This window comes from Schistocerca serialis, chromosome 8, assembly GCF_023864345.2.
Source record: "Schistocerca serialis cubense isolate TAMUIC-IGC-003099 chromosome 8, iqSchSeri2.2, whole genome shotgun sequence".
In the NCBI taxonomy this organism is placed as follows: Eukaryota; Metazoa; Arthropoda; class Insecta; order Orthoptera; family Acrididae; genus Schistocerca; species Schistocerca serialis.
In genome coordinates, this window is record NC_064645.1 from 521,156,770 (window position 1) to 521,176,223 (window position 19,454).

Sequence of the window (19,454 nt, forward strand, 5' to 3'; positions counted from 1 at the left end):
TTTGTGTCGCCAATCCAGTATCTAGTAAATAAGTAAGTACAGCGCACTGTTCCTATTTGGGGCAACACATCGTCATTTTGTCATTTGGAGGTAGCGAGAGTAGCTGCGGGCGCTAGGAAACGGAAGGACAAGTGGAGGAATAGGAATATTTCCGACACATGCTTCTGTTTGAGTTCAAAACAGGGGTGACAGCATCGGCGGCAACTTGAAACATTTGCGACGCGTATGGGGATAATGCCACTGGATAGAACACTACAAGAAAATGGTTTTCATGTTTTAAGGAGGATCGTTTTGACATTAGTGACTCTCCACATTCAGGAACACGTTCGTGGTTTGATGAAAGTCGTTTAATCGCATGAATCGACAAAGATTCACGTTAGTTTACTCGAGAACGGACAAACGCGATCAACTGTGATCATTCCACCATGGTGCAACGTTTGCAATCAATGGGAAAGGTTCAAAAATCGGGTCTATGGGTACCACTTACTCTAAGCCAAAATCGCAAAAATCAGGAGGTGCCCCGAGTGCCTTTCGGCTTGTTCGTCATCAGCTGGTTCGTGAGCAACAACGAACATTCCTATCCTGCATCGTTACTGGTGGCGATAAATGGTGTCTTTATGCTAACTTTAGCAAAACAAAGGTATGGTTGAGCCCAAAAAAAGCAGTAGCTCCTCGTACGAAGACCTGCACACTAATTTTATACATTTGGTGGTTTAATGTGAAAAAAATATTTATTATGTAAAAAATGAATGTATGAAAATGGGGAAGAAATGGCTTTAAATATTTTTGTTATTTACTCTTTCAGTACGAACTCTGTTGCAGAACCCGTTTTTTTTACGTGTGGTAATAAAAATTCATTTAGACAGAATTAAGCACATTTAAAATTACGTGAACTTTAGCAACCCTCTCATGCTGATAAATTCAAACTAACTGATTAATAACATTTATGACTTTGAAAATTATTTAAATTTAATTTTTTACGTATTTCGGCCTTGGCACATATTTTCTAGATGCAGTAGGGTTTTTAAATATTTACTGAATTCTTCCCGGCGTTAGCTATGGACCACAAGACTGTCTCTGTTAGGATAAAATGGTTAAATATTGCCAAGCCGACCTGAACGTTCAATTATTATTGACAAAACACACTTCACTATACCATTAACTTACTTGCTTTAGAAATTGAAAGAACCAACAGGTTAACAACTTCAACGTTAATTGTCCGCCTATGAATGCACAAATGTAAAACTAGTAATAAATTCAGTCAGCCTCAGGATCGCTGTAAAAGAAAAATATTTCGTAATTCACTGCTAATTTTACCTGCTCCCGATTTACGGGTTTGGTTAATTTTATAGCAGAATAATTTTTTAAATGTGCGCGGCACAGCCCAGCAACACCAACGATAATTGCTAAAAATGCTGAAAATTCTTTAAAGAAATATTATAGATGACATGGGCAAGCTAATTTACATTAGTAATACATAGTTTTGATAAATTATAATGTATTTAGACCATAACAATAATTAAAATTACACATCTTTATAATTTCTCCTCTAATGGCGGCTAAAGATAGATACAGACAAAAGAAGTCTACTCATTCACATAATGCTACGTCACAGGTTCCTCTCTCTCTCTCAGCTCTCGAGGAAGACGACAAAGAATGCACATTATGTAGTGCTTTTTATAGTATTGCTGATAATGAATATCTCTTTGTAATCTTACAACATTATTTTCCTCTGTGGTTATATTTTACATTTTTTCATCGCAGATATTAACATATTTCGTAATTACATTATGAGTATAGAAATATTACAATCGTAAATACATCGAGAATAATATTACAGAAAATATTACAATAATAACCAACGTCCTTTACACAAAATTAATATTTTTTGTTAAACAATTACAGTACATACGAACTGCTTTTTTGTTGGTATGAACTGTATGTAGTGTTCTCATTACCGTACACGTTCCTAACAGGCGTGCCACAGTTGTTGTTAAGCATTTGCAAATGTGCACGCTCGAGTTCAGTAATTCTGTGTGTCATTTCATTTTATTAATAGTGTGTGTGCTGCCAGGGAACGTTACATTGCCCCCTGGCAGCATCTGGCAAAGAGTTTCCATACTTTGACACAATGGTGCCAGTAACGTCCTTTACAATTCTGTTTTTTTTTTATTTTCTTTTTTAATGGAATGGCTCTTTTTAATTGGTCCCAGGGTTATATATGTTCATGGCTCCCCCATTTGGGCGAAGGCAGACAGGAAACCTGGGCGAAACTGTGCCGGAGCCCAGCCATCCCAGTTGGTTCATGATTAATCTTGTCTCTTTAACAGTCATTGTTTTGAAATGATTTAGCAGTTTGTCATCAATGGTTACACAACATCACAGTCACATACAGTTCAACGAAAGTTTGTTGTGTGTGTTTAACAACTCGAAATTATCATTTTTGCGATATACTGCAAGGTCACTTGTCCTAGGATATATCACTTAGTTTTTTGAAATCATTTAGTACAACGTCACTTTTCATAATGTTCTCACTACCTACGTGTTACAAACCCATCTCCTACAGCTTGTTAGTGTTCATTTTCTCTCGTCAGTTTACAGGTATACATAAGTGTTCAAAGTTTGTCAAAAATCGAGTTCATTGACATGTTATGCAGTTTGTGTAAATATTTTGGAATATGTCAATAATGCTGTAGTTGGTGAGCGGTGCGGAGTGATTGTTGAGCGGCGCTCGGCGCGGCGCGTCTGCTCCGTGTAGGTCACCGCCCCCGGTGTTGACAGCTTCGGCGCGGAGAGGCGTGTGGCTGTCTGGTCTGCTACGGGTTGCTGCGGCCGCTGCATGGCTGAAGTAGCCGGATGCGCGTTGTATATCAGCTCGCCCGTGTGACATCTTCTTGCAGTGCTCCAGCAAACATGCAACAAGTTCACAAACAGTGTACTATCCTTATGGCCATTTTTCCTGCTGTGGGAAAGAACGCACACAGTTATTGGCAGTTATTATTTAGTAGGCCTTCACTAGTCTGGTTTGCACAATGTTTCGTTGTCACAGTAATGCGTTTTATGGGCACACAATATTTTTTCACCATGTCATGACTTGTCATTAGTCACACGCAAGTTTTCACCTTAGAACAAAATCTATCTCTGTACTCAATGCGCTTTCCTGGCGTCCCTTGACACACTAAGAATATTTTTTTTTGTACACACGCATAGTACAAGTTATAGTTTGACACTAGCTTTGTCTACCGTCTATTATCGGCTCACTGTTCGTGTCGTGTTAGTTCCTTGTCCACTTGCACACACGGCGATGATACAGTTTCTTATTGCTTGTTCGAAACAACCTCGTGACGTATTGCTGCAGTTTTAACAGTCACTGTCTGTCTCTGCCACACAATACTGCACTTTTGTTTAAGTTTTTTCAGTTACAATGTACGTTGTGCAATTTTTTGTAACAGCACATTCGTAACTTCTTTGTTCGCTCTTTACCAAGGTGTGTGATAATTGCGTACATGGTAACAAACATTAAAATTTCGTATTAGTTTGCCCAAAAATCATCTATATTTATGATCGAGTAGATTTTATTTGTGCATTCCAGCCGGATTCAGGCATATTGTTCAATAACTCCTTTGAAACTATGTCTCACTTTACTTGCAAGATCCTACGTAACTACAGTGTAGTCTCTGTAGGCTAAAATTGACGTGGACTGTATCAGGCTAGCTCTTTCTACTGATTCGATCTTCACATGCTTCAATTGAAGCTTCTTTGTGCGTAACTTTGCGTTACTTAAATTTGCAATAAGTTTGCCTCCCATGGTGCGCTCGGGTCACTACTGAGTGCATTACTCTCTTTGATAATACTGGTTTAAAAATAAAGTTCTCAGGGCCTCATATTATTAATATTATTCTGGGTTCGAACCTGTCAATCTGACAGCTAGACATATATATATACATAAAATGTTCCTCCTGACTGATCTCTGTCACAGTTTAACACTACAAATAATTGCACTAATCAGGTTATCTGTGCAGACATTTAGAGCATGTTTAAGCTAACACTAATCAAAAAGAAGACATAACACAAATAATCATAAACAAAAGAGAAAGTCAATTATATTCTTATAACTAAATACTTCTCACTAGTACATTATCTCTACAGATAACACATCATTAATGTTCATTCATTTCCAAAAGAATGGTGTATCTTTTTACACATAATACATAGAACTATTAGTCATTTATTGTAGGAATATTTTCACATCCTTACGCGGATACAGTCCCCGTATTCTTCCTGATTGGGGATCTGCTAAGAGATAGCTACTATTTCCTCCTTGGACCAAGGAATGGAGTATGAGGCTCGACAGCAGGTTTTGTGAGGCTTCACCTCGATATTGTATTGATATCCCTTAACAATTCCTGGTCGTTCTGAAAATACATCTGCATAGTCAGATAACAACTGTACAAAATCCTGCTGTTGCACTGAGTTCAAATTTTCGGACTGTGATACTTTGATCACAAGTGCGTTCACATTTGCTTTTAATTGATCACCTTGTACGTCTGGATAATAGAGATTTTGTCCTAGAGAATGATTGTCTAAATGTAATATCCACTGATTCCTACATTTTATGTTAATAGCATTACAATTAGGCACAGGTACCTCTTCAGATCTGAGCATGGACAATTCTGTCCTCCTACCCATGTTCATCAAACTTAATTTTCCCCGAAAAAGGTCGATTACTGCGTCCCTTTGTCTCAAAAAATCTACCCCCAAAATGCAGGCTACCTTTAAACCCTTTACTACCAGGAACGAGCACGCTATGGCTTCTCCCCCTATATACATCTCTACCCGCACTTGGAGTTTAATTATTTGTCGCTGTGCACTGATGGCTCCAGTGACTTTGCAATTGTTCACAGGAAAAGTCAGCATACGCTTTTCTTTCCCCAGTACTCTGAATAAGTCCATACTCCTGACACTGACAGTAGCACCTGTATCTACGATTGCTTGCACATCAATATTGTTAATTTTGATCTCTATTATCGCTTGTACTTTGTGCTCCTTTATGCACGTGGGTGGTTCAGTTATTAATTCATGTCCCATCTGTACCCCGTCATTATACCCGAGGATACAGATTTCCGATGTTTTGTTCTATGTCGGGCTGCTCTCACTCCAAACCTCAGCCGACGATGGAGAGCGTATCTCGGCTGAATCTAGTTTGTTGGATTATTACTGGTGGATGGGTGTGGCTGCTCTGTGTCGCTGACCTCCACTATGTGTAAGTTGTGTTGTGTCGGCCGCCACGGTTGCGCAATTGGCGCATTTTGTGGTGGCGGTCGGTTATTGTCATATCTTTCACTGTTTTGCCGGTCCGGACTGGGCCTCTGGTTCTGTGGCCAAGTTCGGTTTGCATCGTTATAGGTATTGGTGTTCCACGGCCCCCTGGAATTTTTCCATCTACTATTGCTTGGTAGGCCTGTTTCATATCGGTCATCGAACCTCCTTTTCCGGTCGTTGTCCACCGGCGGACTATTGCCGTTCTGGTCTCTACTTCTATTCCCGTTTCGTATATAATCTTGTCTCCTATTGTTACCTCCGCCGTTTCCATTATTTGGTGGAGGCGTGTTAATTCGACCATTTCTGTAACCGTTTCTGTTACTTCTAGCCTGTTCAGAGGCTGCCTTAACATCCTCCTGAATCAGGTCAATTGAGTCCAGAACAGACAAGAAATGTTCCATGTCGTTCTCCGGTACGTGTATAAGATTTTCCTTTTCGTGTATCGGCAAGTGTGATTTCAAAAGTCTGATCAAATCCCCGGATGAAATATGCTCGTCCCAGTAACGGGCCTTATTAATGTATCTCTCAAAATATTTTCGCAAACTGCCTAATCGTGGAGAATACGGCTCTGGATTATATACCTCTTTCCGTAATCTCTCCTGAATACATGTTGACCAATATTTGGCCAAGTATGAACTGTATGTAGTGTTCTCATTACCGTACACGTTCCTAACAGGCGTGCCACAGTTGTTGTTAAGCATTTGCAAACCTGCACGCTCGAGTTCAGCAATTCTGTGTGTCATTTCATTTTATTAATAGTGTGTGTGCTCCCAGAGAACGTTACAGTGGAACACGGACGGTGTAGTGTACTACGAATCGCTTCCCAGAGGTTTAACCATCACACTGACAATTTCTGTCAACAACTGAGACAGACGCAATCCAAGAACAATAACCAGGAAGATTGACACTACTCCACGATAATGCTCGCCCGCATTCTGACAAAGAACACTGTACAGGAATTTAGTTGGGAAGTCATTCCCCCCACCTATTCACCTGATCTTGCTCCCTCAGATTCTCATCTTTTCCTTTCTCTACCGAACAACACACAACCAACTTTCTTTCCAGATAAATATGCGCTCGAAATCTGACTTACGAGTTCTTCACCTCAAAGCCACGTGATTTGTACAATCATGGAATCGAAAAGCTACCCCAGCGTTGCCAGACTGTTGTAAATAGTTGTTATGTTATCTGTTGTGTTTATTTAATTTACGGAAGAACGCTACGAACTTATGCAACAACATAATAGTTACACAAAAGTAACCTTTATTTAGGAAAATGAGTAAATAACTTACAGAAATGTCGGTACAACACTGAATGCAGTACCACCGACGTTGCCGCTAGGTGGAATGCACAAATCAGTTATTCCAGTAGTCATGAAGTCGTATATCGGTGCAGAGCATGCACACTGTTGTTCATGGTTTCATAAATTCCAACCCTATACTACAGTTGAGAGGCAAATCGTGACTAAATACGCAAGCTACAGCCACGAAGACAAATCATTGCTAATTGGTGCGATAGTTTCACCGAAACAGGCTGTGTATCACTTAAGACGCCTGTTCCGGATCTGGCAGCAGTCTCTGGCGCAGCAACTGAACAAAATCCGCAGTCTTACATACGTAGTCCGAGGAAATCAACATGATTTGCCAGCTTAGAATTGGATATGCCTAGCGTCAGAGTGTGGAAGGCCATTCACACCCTACAAACTGGAACTGTTGCAGGCTTTCAGATAAAGCAACAAATAGAAATGCGCTGATTTTCATGTAGAAATGTTTAACAAAATTCAAGACTGAGGATGATTTTTCTTAATAAAATTGTGTTAAGTGACAGAGCCACCTTCCATACATGCTGTAAGACGAATATGCATAATGTTCGCTTATGGGATGAGCAGAAACCACATCACTTAATCTAACATGTACTCCTTGCATACGTCTTTGTACACAACGACTAAAAGAGAATGACTATAGAATGGTTCTACAATTGTCGTCGTAGGGAAGCTGGACAGGGGCATATATGATTGTCGAGCACGTTAACACAGTAAACAGAAGATTTAATTAGTCTGTATTTCTCCAAACGTATGAAGACTCACTGCAAATGGTGCAGCAAGAAGCAGAGTTCATCCGTAACAATGTCAACAACGATGAATCACGAACGAGGAAGTTGAAGAATACTGGCTGGGCTTCTGCACCGGCTATCTTATATTGCGGCGGCAGTGTTTGCTAAAAGAACAAAGCTGCTGGAGGTGTGGATCAGCAGATGCGCACCGTTGGGCCCACCATACTCCGCGCGATCGCTATCGGCGTCAGACGGAAACTTGGCATCCCGTTACCAACCTTGAAACGCCGAGGGTTGGTACCAGTATGTGAAAGCACAGTAAGGGGCTCGCTGTAACTGAGTGAGGTGACGCAGTTATTAGCACAGTGGACTCCCATTCGGGAGGACGACAGTTCAATCGTGCATCTGGCCATCCTAATTTCCCTAAAGCCCTTCAGGGAAATTCCGAGATGGTTCCTTTGACAAAGGCCATGTCCAATTTCCTTCCCATCCTTCCCTAATCCGAGCTTGTGCTCCGTCTCTAATGACCTCGTTGTCGACGGGACGTTGAACAACAACCTCCTCCACCTTCTTCTTCTCCTTTTGCGCTGTAAGCTGTAACAAGATTTACGGTTCTTTCTTTACTGCTGAGTTAACTTTAAGTGGCATATCGTACCTAGACACACTTCAACATTATTGAATGCCGCAATTACAACAGTATAACAACAGTATACGGGCACAGAATTTATGTTCCACGGCGCGGCACTGCACCGTCATCAGGAACTTGTCACATATTTCCGTAAAAATGTGCCAGCTGGGATTGGTCGTGGTGGAACAATATTCGACAACCACGATCACCTGATTTAACGCCAAAGAACTTCCCTGTATAGGGTTATATTCAAGACGGAGTGTTTTTTCTCCACTTTCAGGAAACATAACGAGCTGCAAACCGGAGAATAAAAACAGCTGACTAAACGTCAAGAATTGCTTCAGACCGTTTGGCAGGAAATTGTTTACAAGTGCGACGTGTGCCGTGTTACAAAAAAGAGCCACATTGAACACTTGTAAAGAAATCTTGAAGATGTACTGCATCAGTGCTGCATCAAACATTGCCGTGAGTTTCTTAAATTTTTCACAGTTAAAGGTTACATTTGTATAACTAATTTGTAAACAACATGTATAAGGCAGTTGCGGTGTCTATTTACGTTTCAATGAGCACATTTGCATTATCACTTAGTTTTCGATTGCTCACTGCCAACGTAAATTCAACTGAAGTTAACTATAGTCAAGTGCGGTTGAATTGGTCCTACGGCAGGTGTGTGCATCAAGGCTCTTTCTTGTCCCAACATTACGTCATGTACACCGCAGAACTGAGAATCCACCAACCCCTGCCTACCCGCTGCAATTTGCTGACGACACGGGCTACCTAACTACCGACCATGTCCTCTAACACTCCCATGCTTCCCATGCTTCACTCCAATGCAGCCTAAAATTTCAAGTAAATCCACAGAAAAGCCAAGACAGCATCTCTGATCAAATCACTCGGAGTTTCCATCGTTCAGATTACCTCATCTACATCTGCAACCAATCAGTCTACCTAAATAATTTAGGACTAATCTTGGCAGAAAACTAGAATAGAATTCAAAGTCAACATACACTACTAATAGTACTAGAAGGTCGTATTTGGGGTCTACGCCCTTCTACAATTATTGTCGTCTATCAATACATTTTCCCATCCAGATTTATTCCAACACTGCCTGGATGTTCTATAAATTCCTTGAAATCCTGAAAATGCATGCACTCTGCTTCACCTTGCGCATCTGCCGAACTTTCTCAGCCCCCATCTATACCAATTCATCCTTGACGCACCTTTGGACCAAATATACTAATTGTAAAACCCAGTCCCAGCATCCAGTATCCCAGCCACTAATCACGAATACAGGTACCTACGCCACTAGATTCATATCCCTCCTTACATGCGCGGTAATTCCTTATCTCCTGCTGATAATTTAACCGAATCCTACTATCCAAATACAGAGCGCAGCGTCAAAACTGTGTCTCTTGTGCCTTTACCTTCACTTACGGCACCTAAGAGATCCATTCTTCTGTATATTATTCTTGTCAACAGCTTGAATGGATGAGCTGTTAGGCTGACTGTGCAACAATTCTCCCTCTTATCTGCCTTTGTTGCTTTCTAGATAGGAAAGGTGATACTTTTTCGAAAGTCTGATGGTGTCAATGATTTTAGAAATTGTGAAATTGTGTAGGCTCGTGGGCACGCCTCACAATCCAATATCTGATTTTGCAGTCTCTGTCTAACTATATCCAGCTAGAATTTTCCCATATCTCCATGTCTTTACCAAATATTCTCCTTTCCCTTGTGAATTTACAATAGTGTATTTGCTATTATTAACTGAAATTCATCCTGCCTTATTTGATCGCAAGTCTTCCAAGACTCAAACTCAGCTTCTAGTACTGATTCTCCATCGACTTGCATATCAACTTACCTTTATGCACCTATCACGGCACTAAACAAGTCCTCTTCTTACAGAGATTCCGTACTCTTTTCACCTATCTGCTTTCTTCTCTGCGTTTATCAGTGGAATTCACATTATATTTTTAATGTTGATGCAGTACGTACTATTTCACAGAACATCAAACGCGTCTCATCATTCCTCAGTACTTCAGTATCCCACTTCATTCTTTATTGATTCTTATCTACAATTTTAGCCTGCTGTACATTATTATTAAATTGCGACCCGAGTCTGTATCTCCTCCTAGGTATGCCTCACAATCCAATTTATGATTTTGTAATCTTTGTCTCACCGTGATGTTACCCAGCTAAAATCTTCAACGTTAAAAAAAAAAAAAAAAGTTCAAATGTGTGTGAATTCCTAAGGGACCAAACTGTTGGCGTCATCGGTCCCTAGACTTACACACTAATTTAACTTTTGCTAAGAACAACACACACACACACACACACACACACACGCACACACACACACACATGCCAGAGGGAGGACTCGAAACTCGAACCTCCGGCGGGAGGGACCGCTCCGTTTGTGACAAGGCGCCTCAAACCGCGCGGCCACTCTGGGTAGCGAATCTTCCACGTCTCAGGTCTTTTCCAAGTATTCCGCCTTCTTTTGTGAGTTTTGAACATTGTATTTGCCATTATCAACTGAAATTTATTGCAGAACCCAATTAGTTTATCTCCTTTCTCAGTCCTGCCGACAAACGATATTCTCCCGTAACTAATTCTTCTATTCCTTCCATTACTAATGCGCTCAAATTGTCCACATTATCACATTATCATTTCCTTTTACATACCGAATTACCCGTTACATATCTTCGTATAGTTTCTCTGTCTCTTCATCTTCTGCTTGTGACGTCGGCATGTATAAGTGGACTATATTTTTTGGCATTGGTTTTCTATCGATTCTGATGAAAACAGCCCCATTACTGAAATATCTGCAATATCTTACTCTCTGCCCTACCTACCTAATCTTAACGAAAGCCTCCTACCGCTCCAACATATGCTACTGCTTTTGATATTCCCTGTATTCGTCTGAATGGAAAACCTTATCTTCTTTCCATTTCGATTCACTGTTGCCGACTATATGTAGACTGAGTTTATGTATATCGCTATCACATTTTCTAACGTTCCTATCACTTTCAACCTTCTGACATTCCACAGTTAGACCTATAGAATGTTATATTTTCGTTGGTTATTCATTCTTTTTCTTATTGTTATCTACCCTTGGCAGTTCCCTTTCGAAGGCCCGAAAAGGGGGCTAGTCCGGAATCCTTTGCGGTGCAGAGAGAGCACCATCACACTTTTCATCTACGGGCCACATGTCGTGTGGATATGCATTACATAATGGCTGTTAGTTTTACAGAACTGGCAACAGCGCTAACGAAAATGACCCCTTTTTCTATATGAATACTGACATACAGAAAGAATATCATGATGAATGACTTTACATAGACACACATAAAAAACTCAAGAGTCATATTTGGCATCTAAAATACTTATTGCTGTGTAGTGAGCAAATTTTCTGCCACAGAAACTAAAACTTGAACTTGTAAGCCTTTCCTGTGTTATGGCTTCTACATAAAACATATGCAGTGAGCATGCTGGCACTCGATTATAATTCAGAATACTTTTATATGAGGAAACTGATAACACAGAATTTCCATAGAAGATTGATTACGCAGCTGGAAATTGTTTGGCCTCAGCATAACAGGTGAACTTCTTCCATGATGAAATGAAACTGTATGTTTACAGAAACCTCTTCAAGTCTCAAACAGCTATGATTTATATAAGTAGACTGAAGCGACGAATGAAAATTTTTGCCAAGGCTGGGATTCGAACCTGCGTCTCCTGCTTGCTACGCACATTTAATAACCGCTATACCACCATGGCACATCGGGTTGGCACTCTAGCACGCCTTGCCTCCTCAATCCAAATTCCCATCCACGACTCAGCCCTCTTGGTATCCCCCTAAACTCGAACAGCTCCGCAGACGCTCTTCAAGTGTATTATAATAGCACCTCAGCGTCGAACACAATGGAAGATCTAGCCTGAAACCCAGGCATAGGTGCTTTAATCAAATGAAACTATATGGTTCCAGAGACTTTTTCAACTCTCAAACACCTATGATGTACATATGGAGACTGAAGCAACGAATGAAAATTTGTACTAATGTTTGGAGTCGAACCGAGGTCTCCTGATCACTAGGGGATGCACTAAGCACTATATCATCCTGGCCGCAGTGGCTTTGCACAACTTAGCATCAGAGCTCATCGCCTCCCTTCCCGAAATTTACGGGAATTAAGTGACTTTTGCGTCCAGATGTTGTGCCAACTCCCTCCATCGACCTACCAAAGCTTCCATGCCATCACGCGTCGCAGCTGGTGGACATACCGGCTGTTACATAGGTGGTCCTAATGTTCTGGCTGATCGGTGTATACATACTCCATAACAGTCCAGCATCTGGATTGGATCGATTATTAGAGTAAAAACATCCCCCAGGCTGTGGCTAAGCCATGTCTCCGCAGTATTCTTTCTTTCAGGAGTGCTAGTTCTGCAAGGTTCGCAGGAGAGCTTCTGTAAAGTTTGGAAGGTAGGAGACGAGATACTGGCAGAAGTAAAGCTGTGAGTAGCGGGCGTGAGTCGTGCTTCGGTAGCTCAGATGGTAGAGCACTTGCCCGCGAAAGCCAAAGGTCCCGAGTTCGAGTCTCGGTCGGGCGCACAGTTTTAATCTGTCAGGAAGTTTCATATCAGCGCACACTCCGCTGCAGAGTGAAAATCTCATTCAAGTATTAGAGTAGTTGGTGTCTTCCTCTCATGTGTCTTCCAGGTAGGCTCAGTTATTCATCTCCTTCCTAAAAAGTTTATAGTTTTCGTTTTACGCGGAACACATTAAAAGAAGAGTAAGACCATTGGTTACAAAACATATCTAAAGTAAATGGTTCACTGGATAATTCCTCAATAATCAATCGTTCCGCAGAAATCACATTCCTCTTAATAACTTTACCCCAAACGAATAATAACACACATATCAGAATCCATGGCACTAGGACATGCTGAGTTGTTTTTTTCAATCATTAGCGTTGTTCAACATAGGTTCAGATAATCTTAACATCGTTGTGCACATCATATGTTTCAAAAAATGGCTCTGAGCACTATGCGACTTAACATCTGAGGTCATCAGTCGCCTAGAACTTAGAACTAATTAAACCTAACTAACCTAAGGACATCACACACATCCATGCTCGAGGCAGGATTCGAACCTGCGACCGTAGCGGTCACGCGGTTCCAAACTGAAGCGCCTTTAACCGCACGGCCACACCAGCCGGCACATCATATGTTTCTCAATATATCAAATTAATTGGCTATTCATTTATTAACTTTTCAACTATATTTCCGCAACAATGACAAGAATTTCTACTCCCAGAATCCGCAAAGAATGCCTTTCACCATATTAAACCCATTATAATACCCACACCATCTCACTACACCTAATTACATACCCGCTCTTGCTCCCATGGTATCAGCTATGGGATGAACATTCGATCAGTACACATCATGTACTATTGTTTGACACAAATACATCCATTTCCTTTGTATTTTAAAGAGCCTAACAGTTAGAACAAAATACAGGCAAGACTCTATCCCATCATCAACAGCGATGACACAGGAAAGTTCTGCTCCACCTGCTAGGAACTACTCACAGACCAATAATTACTGCAGTCTCTGACAAAATCATCTGATCTGCTGTGGACAAAGAATTCATGAAACACACAATTATAAAAAAATACATCATACAAAATCGGAAACAATAGAAATCTCAGCAAGATGGCACTAACTTGCTCCTTTAGTTTCTAAGCATGCACTCTGTGTACCAGTGGGCAAGATACACCAGTTAACTGTTTGCATTGGTAGTTCTATTCGTGTCTCTGGGAAACATCTGTCAAAAATGGTTCAAATGGCTCTGAGCACTATGGGACTTAACATCTGAGGTTATCAGTCCCCTAGACTTAGAACTACTGAAACATAACTAGCATAAGGACATCACACACATCCGTGCCCGAGGCGAGATTCGAACCTGCGACCGTAGCAGCAGCGCGATTCCGTACTGAAGCGCCTAGAACCGCTCGGCCACAACGGCCGGCAAACATCTGTCATTAGGTAAAATTATTTCCTGAGTTATCCTTCATTCGTAAAACTACTTGACACGTTTCAGAACACATCAATGAAATAACCTTATAGTATCATACAAATTTACAGATACAGTGGATAAATACTGAATAGTCAGTACAAAATAAACCTTAAACGCAACCATAATCACCTCTCCCATACTTCACCCCATGTGGCCGAGCGGTTCTAGGCGCTTCACTTTGGAACCGCGAGACCGCTACGGTCGCAGGTTCGAATCCTGCCTCAGGCATGGATGTGTGTGATGTCCTTAGGTTAGTTAGGTTTAAGTAGTTCTAAGTTCTAGGGGACTGATGACCTCAGAAGTTGAGTCCCATAGTGCTCAGAGCCGTAAGAACTTCACCCCATTATCCACTCACTGTAGTGGTACTATTTTCCTCATTCTGAATTAGATTGTACCTGTGACCTTCAACCATTTCTCTTGTCAACTATTTTTCTCTAGTATTTCTCTTCCTTCTGTTTCCACAAAAGCCTTCACATCGAGTTGGCTTGGAGAGAACATAATTTTGTGTTACAAAGTATTTGCAAAATCTCAGCCGCCTGAAAATATAAATTTGGTCTTCTTAGACTGTGCTTATACCGTATTTCATTCAGATTTTCTGAAAGGTAATATTTGATTAAACGTCTCTTCCTTCGGTCATGAATATTACCACTTAAGGAACCAGAAATTTGCACGTAGTGCTGCATTCAATTTGTCACAAAAAACCACTGTTAATATATTTTTACTCTGTAACGGACCGAGCGAGGTAGCGCAGTGGCTAGCGCAATGGACTCGATTAGGGAGGACGACGGTTCAAACCCGCGTCCGGCCATCCTCATTTAGTTTTTCCGTGATTTCCCTAAATCGCTGCAGGGAAATGCCGGGACGGTTCCTTTGAAAGGGCACAGCCGACTTCCTTCGCCGTCCTTCCCTAATCCGATGAGATCGATGACCTCACTGTCTCGTCTCCTTCGCCAAAAAACAACCCAAGCCAACTCTGTAACTTCTTGTCAGAACTACGAAATAATATTTCACTGAAATTTTTTTCCCTCAATGACGGCCATTATATCGTCAAAATTTAACATTATTGTAATTAAAAGAAAAAAGTTTTTATCTCGCTTTAATCTTATAAAACCAAGTTGGTCTTATTTTATGGCCATTTTCGTATCCGGTTATCCAGGTAAAACAGCTAGGAACGGCAAACTCTTTTCATTGTCAACGGCACCATCTGCTTCTCACGTCCCAGAGTCTGACGTTCTGTGTGGGTGGCAAGCAGAAATCCTCTTAACAGTGCGCTCTGTCGAACACCTGTGCCAGGCGTCTTGTGAGAACAAAGGAACCCCGAAGTTCGGCGCTCGCCAGCTGCGTGCCGCCAGTAACCGCGTTGTGCAGCGCTCTCATTCAGTTGTAACCTCCCCACCGATAATTTTTTTTAAAGGATATTATTTAAAATGCTTATGGACATTGCGCTAAGTGTAAGCTCTCCAGAGAAATTTTGAAACACAATAGTTGAATGTTAACAAGAATACAACCTAACGTAACATCCCAGCAAATAAATTCAATGACAATGACAATTAAACAAAAATTAGCAATCTGACCCAAGTATAAGTTCCTCACAAAAAAATGAAAGTCAATTCAGTGATAATAAAATCTCAGTGAGAAAGTAAACTCAATTAGACCGAAATATCAGTCTTTGGCCCTGTGCAAAAAATCATAATTAATTTCTTACCTCATTGAAACTGCATGTCAAATTTCTGCTCTTATTGTTGGCCACGGCTTGGAGGGACTGCATTGCAAGTAATATTTTTTTTTTTTTTAATTTAACTGAAACTTTTCTTTAAAGGAAATGGAAGGAAATCGTTCGTTCAATTAAATAGTTCTTTTGTTAAAAATATTGCTTTGAAATCAAAATTATTATTGGGGCGATTGTTGCACAAATTAGTTACAGTTAATTTACATTATTAGCTGAGCGCATTTAAAAATAATATACCTCATCCTGAATCTTGACCAGAGTGCCATGTCGACGCCCGCCGACTCCTCACACACAACTGCACTGGGCTGCTACTACCGACATACTGCTCTGCCCTACTGCTACTGACAGGCTGCCCACTGACTACTGCTCGCAACTGTACTGCACGACTACTACTGACAGAGACGCGCTCGCTACTCTCGCGCGGTCAAGCGCAGACTAGCCACGATAAATGGCTCTCTGGTCAGAGACGCTGCAATGCCTCGCCATCGCCGCCACACAACATACGTGTTTCACAGTATCATCAGCAGCACTGGCGTTGTTTGTCGTTCTTCAGCGACATTATTCGATGATTGTCATTTATTTACTTTCTTACGTCTCTCTTATGTTGACAGAAGGAAGTTTATAAATCATACCATGCTCAAGTATTGTCGGTTGATTAGAGGTGTCCTGTAAGTCCTGCACGGAAAGTGACAATAAACATTTGATAGGGATTAGTTTTGTAGCATCTGCATGTAACTGTTCTGATGTAACCAGTAATTTCTCGCATTTTATATGAGATGAATTGAAAAAAGATATGGTAATTGAGACCATAAACGTCAACTCAGACACCCCTTTTCCGCCGTCTCTCTGGTAGCTTCTTGCTAGTTAAAAAATAAATTCTGTTGTAGTAAAATAGGAGGCCCTCATGAAATGACTGTGTGCTGAAATGGCTTTAACTGCCTCGTGTATTGGTCAAGTGTATACGTGTGCTACCTACCTATCTAAAAGTGTTCATCGAAGATGGATACTTCTTAACGATTCGCTAAATCTCAGGTCCACTGGATTGTAATCACAAGATATATCTGGCATCAGATGTGGGTTTAAAGTAAGGAAATTTATTCTCTCTAGAAACAAAAAGGATTCCTGAAAGGAAAGTATCTGTGATACCTTCAATTGAGCTGTACCTAACGATTTCTCTCTCCTATTTATCAATTAAATACTAACGAAAAAAAAAAACACAACAAGAAGGAGTTGGGCGACTTCGTGTATATTCATCTGAAACATGGTTATTCAAATTTCGCGCCAGTCTCATAGAGAAAGGCGATAGCACTATGCTACTATGAGGTTGCAAAGTTTGCTTTAAATACACGCTGTAACGGACATGAGCGTTACGTACCTTTGAGACTAGACGTGGTGAGCTGATGTTAGTCAAGAGTGCCTCTAAGGCAGCAAAGGTATCCTAATCAGCACCTCACTGTGTTTCAATGTGGTCGTGTAATAGGGCCACGAAAAGCTGGATGTTCCTCCTGCCACATTACAGAACCGATTGGCGGGAATATAGCCATCGTATATGTTTGCTAGTAGAGGTGTTCACGGTAATGTACGGTCGCAAGGAGATCGGGCTCTGGGCAGCCACGTGGCACTACCGTGACTCTTGTGCATCTGTAGCAGTAATTTGAGCAGCATTTGGCACCACAGGGATACAATGAACTGTTAAGCCAGCCAGACGCCCTGTAGTGTGCATTCCACTGTCCCCAAGCCACTACCATTCGCGACTTCTGTGGTGTCGAGCGAGAGCTCGTCGGAGGGCAGGGTAAGGTCTGTTGTGTTTTCTGATGAAAGCTGATTATGCTTCGGTGCCAGTGATGGTCATATGTTGGTCAGAAGGAGGCCAGTTGAGGGCCTGCAACCAATCTGTCTGCGTGGTAGACACACTGTACCGACAACTGGAGTTATGATCTGGGGTGCGATTTTGTATGACAGCAGGAGCACTTCCGCGGCTATCCCAGACACCGTGGTTACAAATTTACACGTCAGTCTAGTGATTCGACCTGCTGTGCTACCATTCGTGTGCACCATTCCAGGGGGTGTTTTCCAACGGGATACCGCTCGCCCACATACCGATGTATTAACCAAACGTGCTCTACAGGAGGTCGACATGTTGCCTTGGCCTGCTCGAACGCCAGATGTATCTCCAATGGAGCACGTATGGGTCATCATCGGACAACAACTCCTGCACCATCCACAAACAGCATTAAACGTCCCTGTATTGACCGATGAAGTGGAACCAGGCATGGAACTCCATTCCACAAAGTGACATCCGGCACCTCTACTACGCAGTACATACTCGTTTGCATGGTTGCATTCAAACATTCTGTCGGTTACACAGGTTGTTAATATTTGGGCATTTTCTTTCACGGTGAATGATAACAGCCAAACAGTTGCAGAATAAAGATTTATTGAAATCCTTGACCACGGTTTCGGTATATCTAAATATACCTTCATCAGAAACAAAAATACACTAAAATCACATCCTGCAGTGGAGATGCATAAAACAGTCGTGCCAAAGGCGTCGTCCGTAGTTAAAATTAAACTATCACCTCCATCTGTACGGCATAATTATAAAGAGATGGTCCATGCGAACACGACATATTATCATAAACATCTCCGCTGCAGAATGTGATTTTAATGTATTTTTGCTTGTGATGAAGGTATATTTAGATATACCGAAACCGTGGTCAAGGATTTCAAGAAATCTTTATTCTGCAACTGTTTGGCTGTTATCATTTACCGTGAAGATTTTTGACAGTTGCTGCTTCAGCCAAGTTTAAAATTTTTATGTCGGCATTTCACATTTGCTATAGCTTATGTCGCGCTTAGATAGACCTTTGCTCTCGCAATGTTAATCGCGTAAATGTTAATCCCTGTCGATAGTACCACGTGATCGCGTAGACAAATGTATTCCAGAAATTTCATTACTCTACATTAATTATTTTTTGGTGCTGAGAATTTTTTCCGTCAGTGTAGAAAAATACACTACAACTAATGTACCTGCAATGTTAATCGCGTAAATATGTTACCTAGAAATTTCATTACTCTACATTAATTATTTTTTGGTGCTGAGAATTTTTCCATCAGTGTGGAAAAATACATTACAACTGATGTAACTGCAGATGTGCTCGCCACAAATGATAAACGTATTACTTTCATGGGCTGCATTAAATTTAAATATAAATCTCTATGTGTAAGTGATTATTCATAGATAACTGCTATAGTCATATACGGAATGCCCGCAGATGCGGAGCTCAGCTAACTACGCCTACATTTAGCAAATTTACATTACTCGCAATTAGTGGCACCGATTGTTCGTGTATACAATTTAGTTTTCAATCTTTCATGGAGACACGAGAACCTGCTGAATGTTCATACCATGACAGAATTGGTTATTAATATAGAGATTCTTGATCTACAGATGGGTGATTCAACTATGATCTTCATAAAAATTTTAGACGTACCAGGGTGGGATCTACAATACAAATTCATTAAACTAATTGTATTGCATTGAATCTAGGGTCAACCGGGAGCAAATTGGTTCACAATCCAATGGACGAGAGTTGTCAACTGTGTATCGTTGTTGTTATCGGAGCTCCATTCTCACTTTAGCCAAG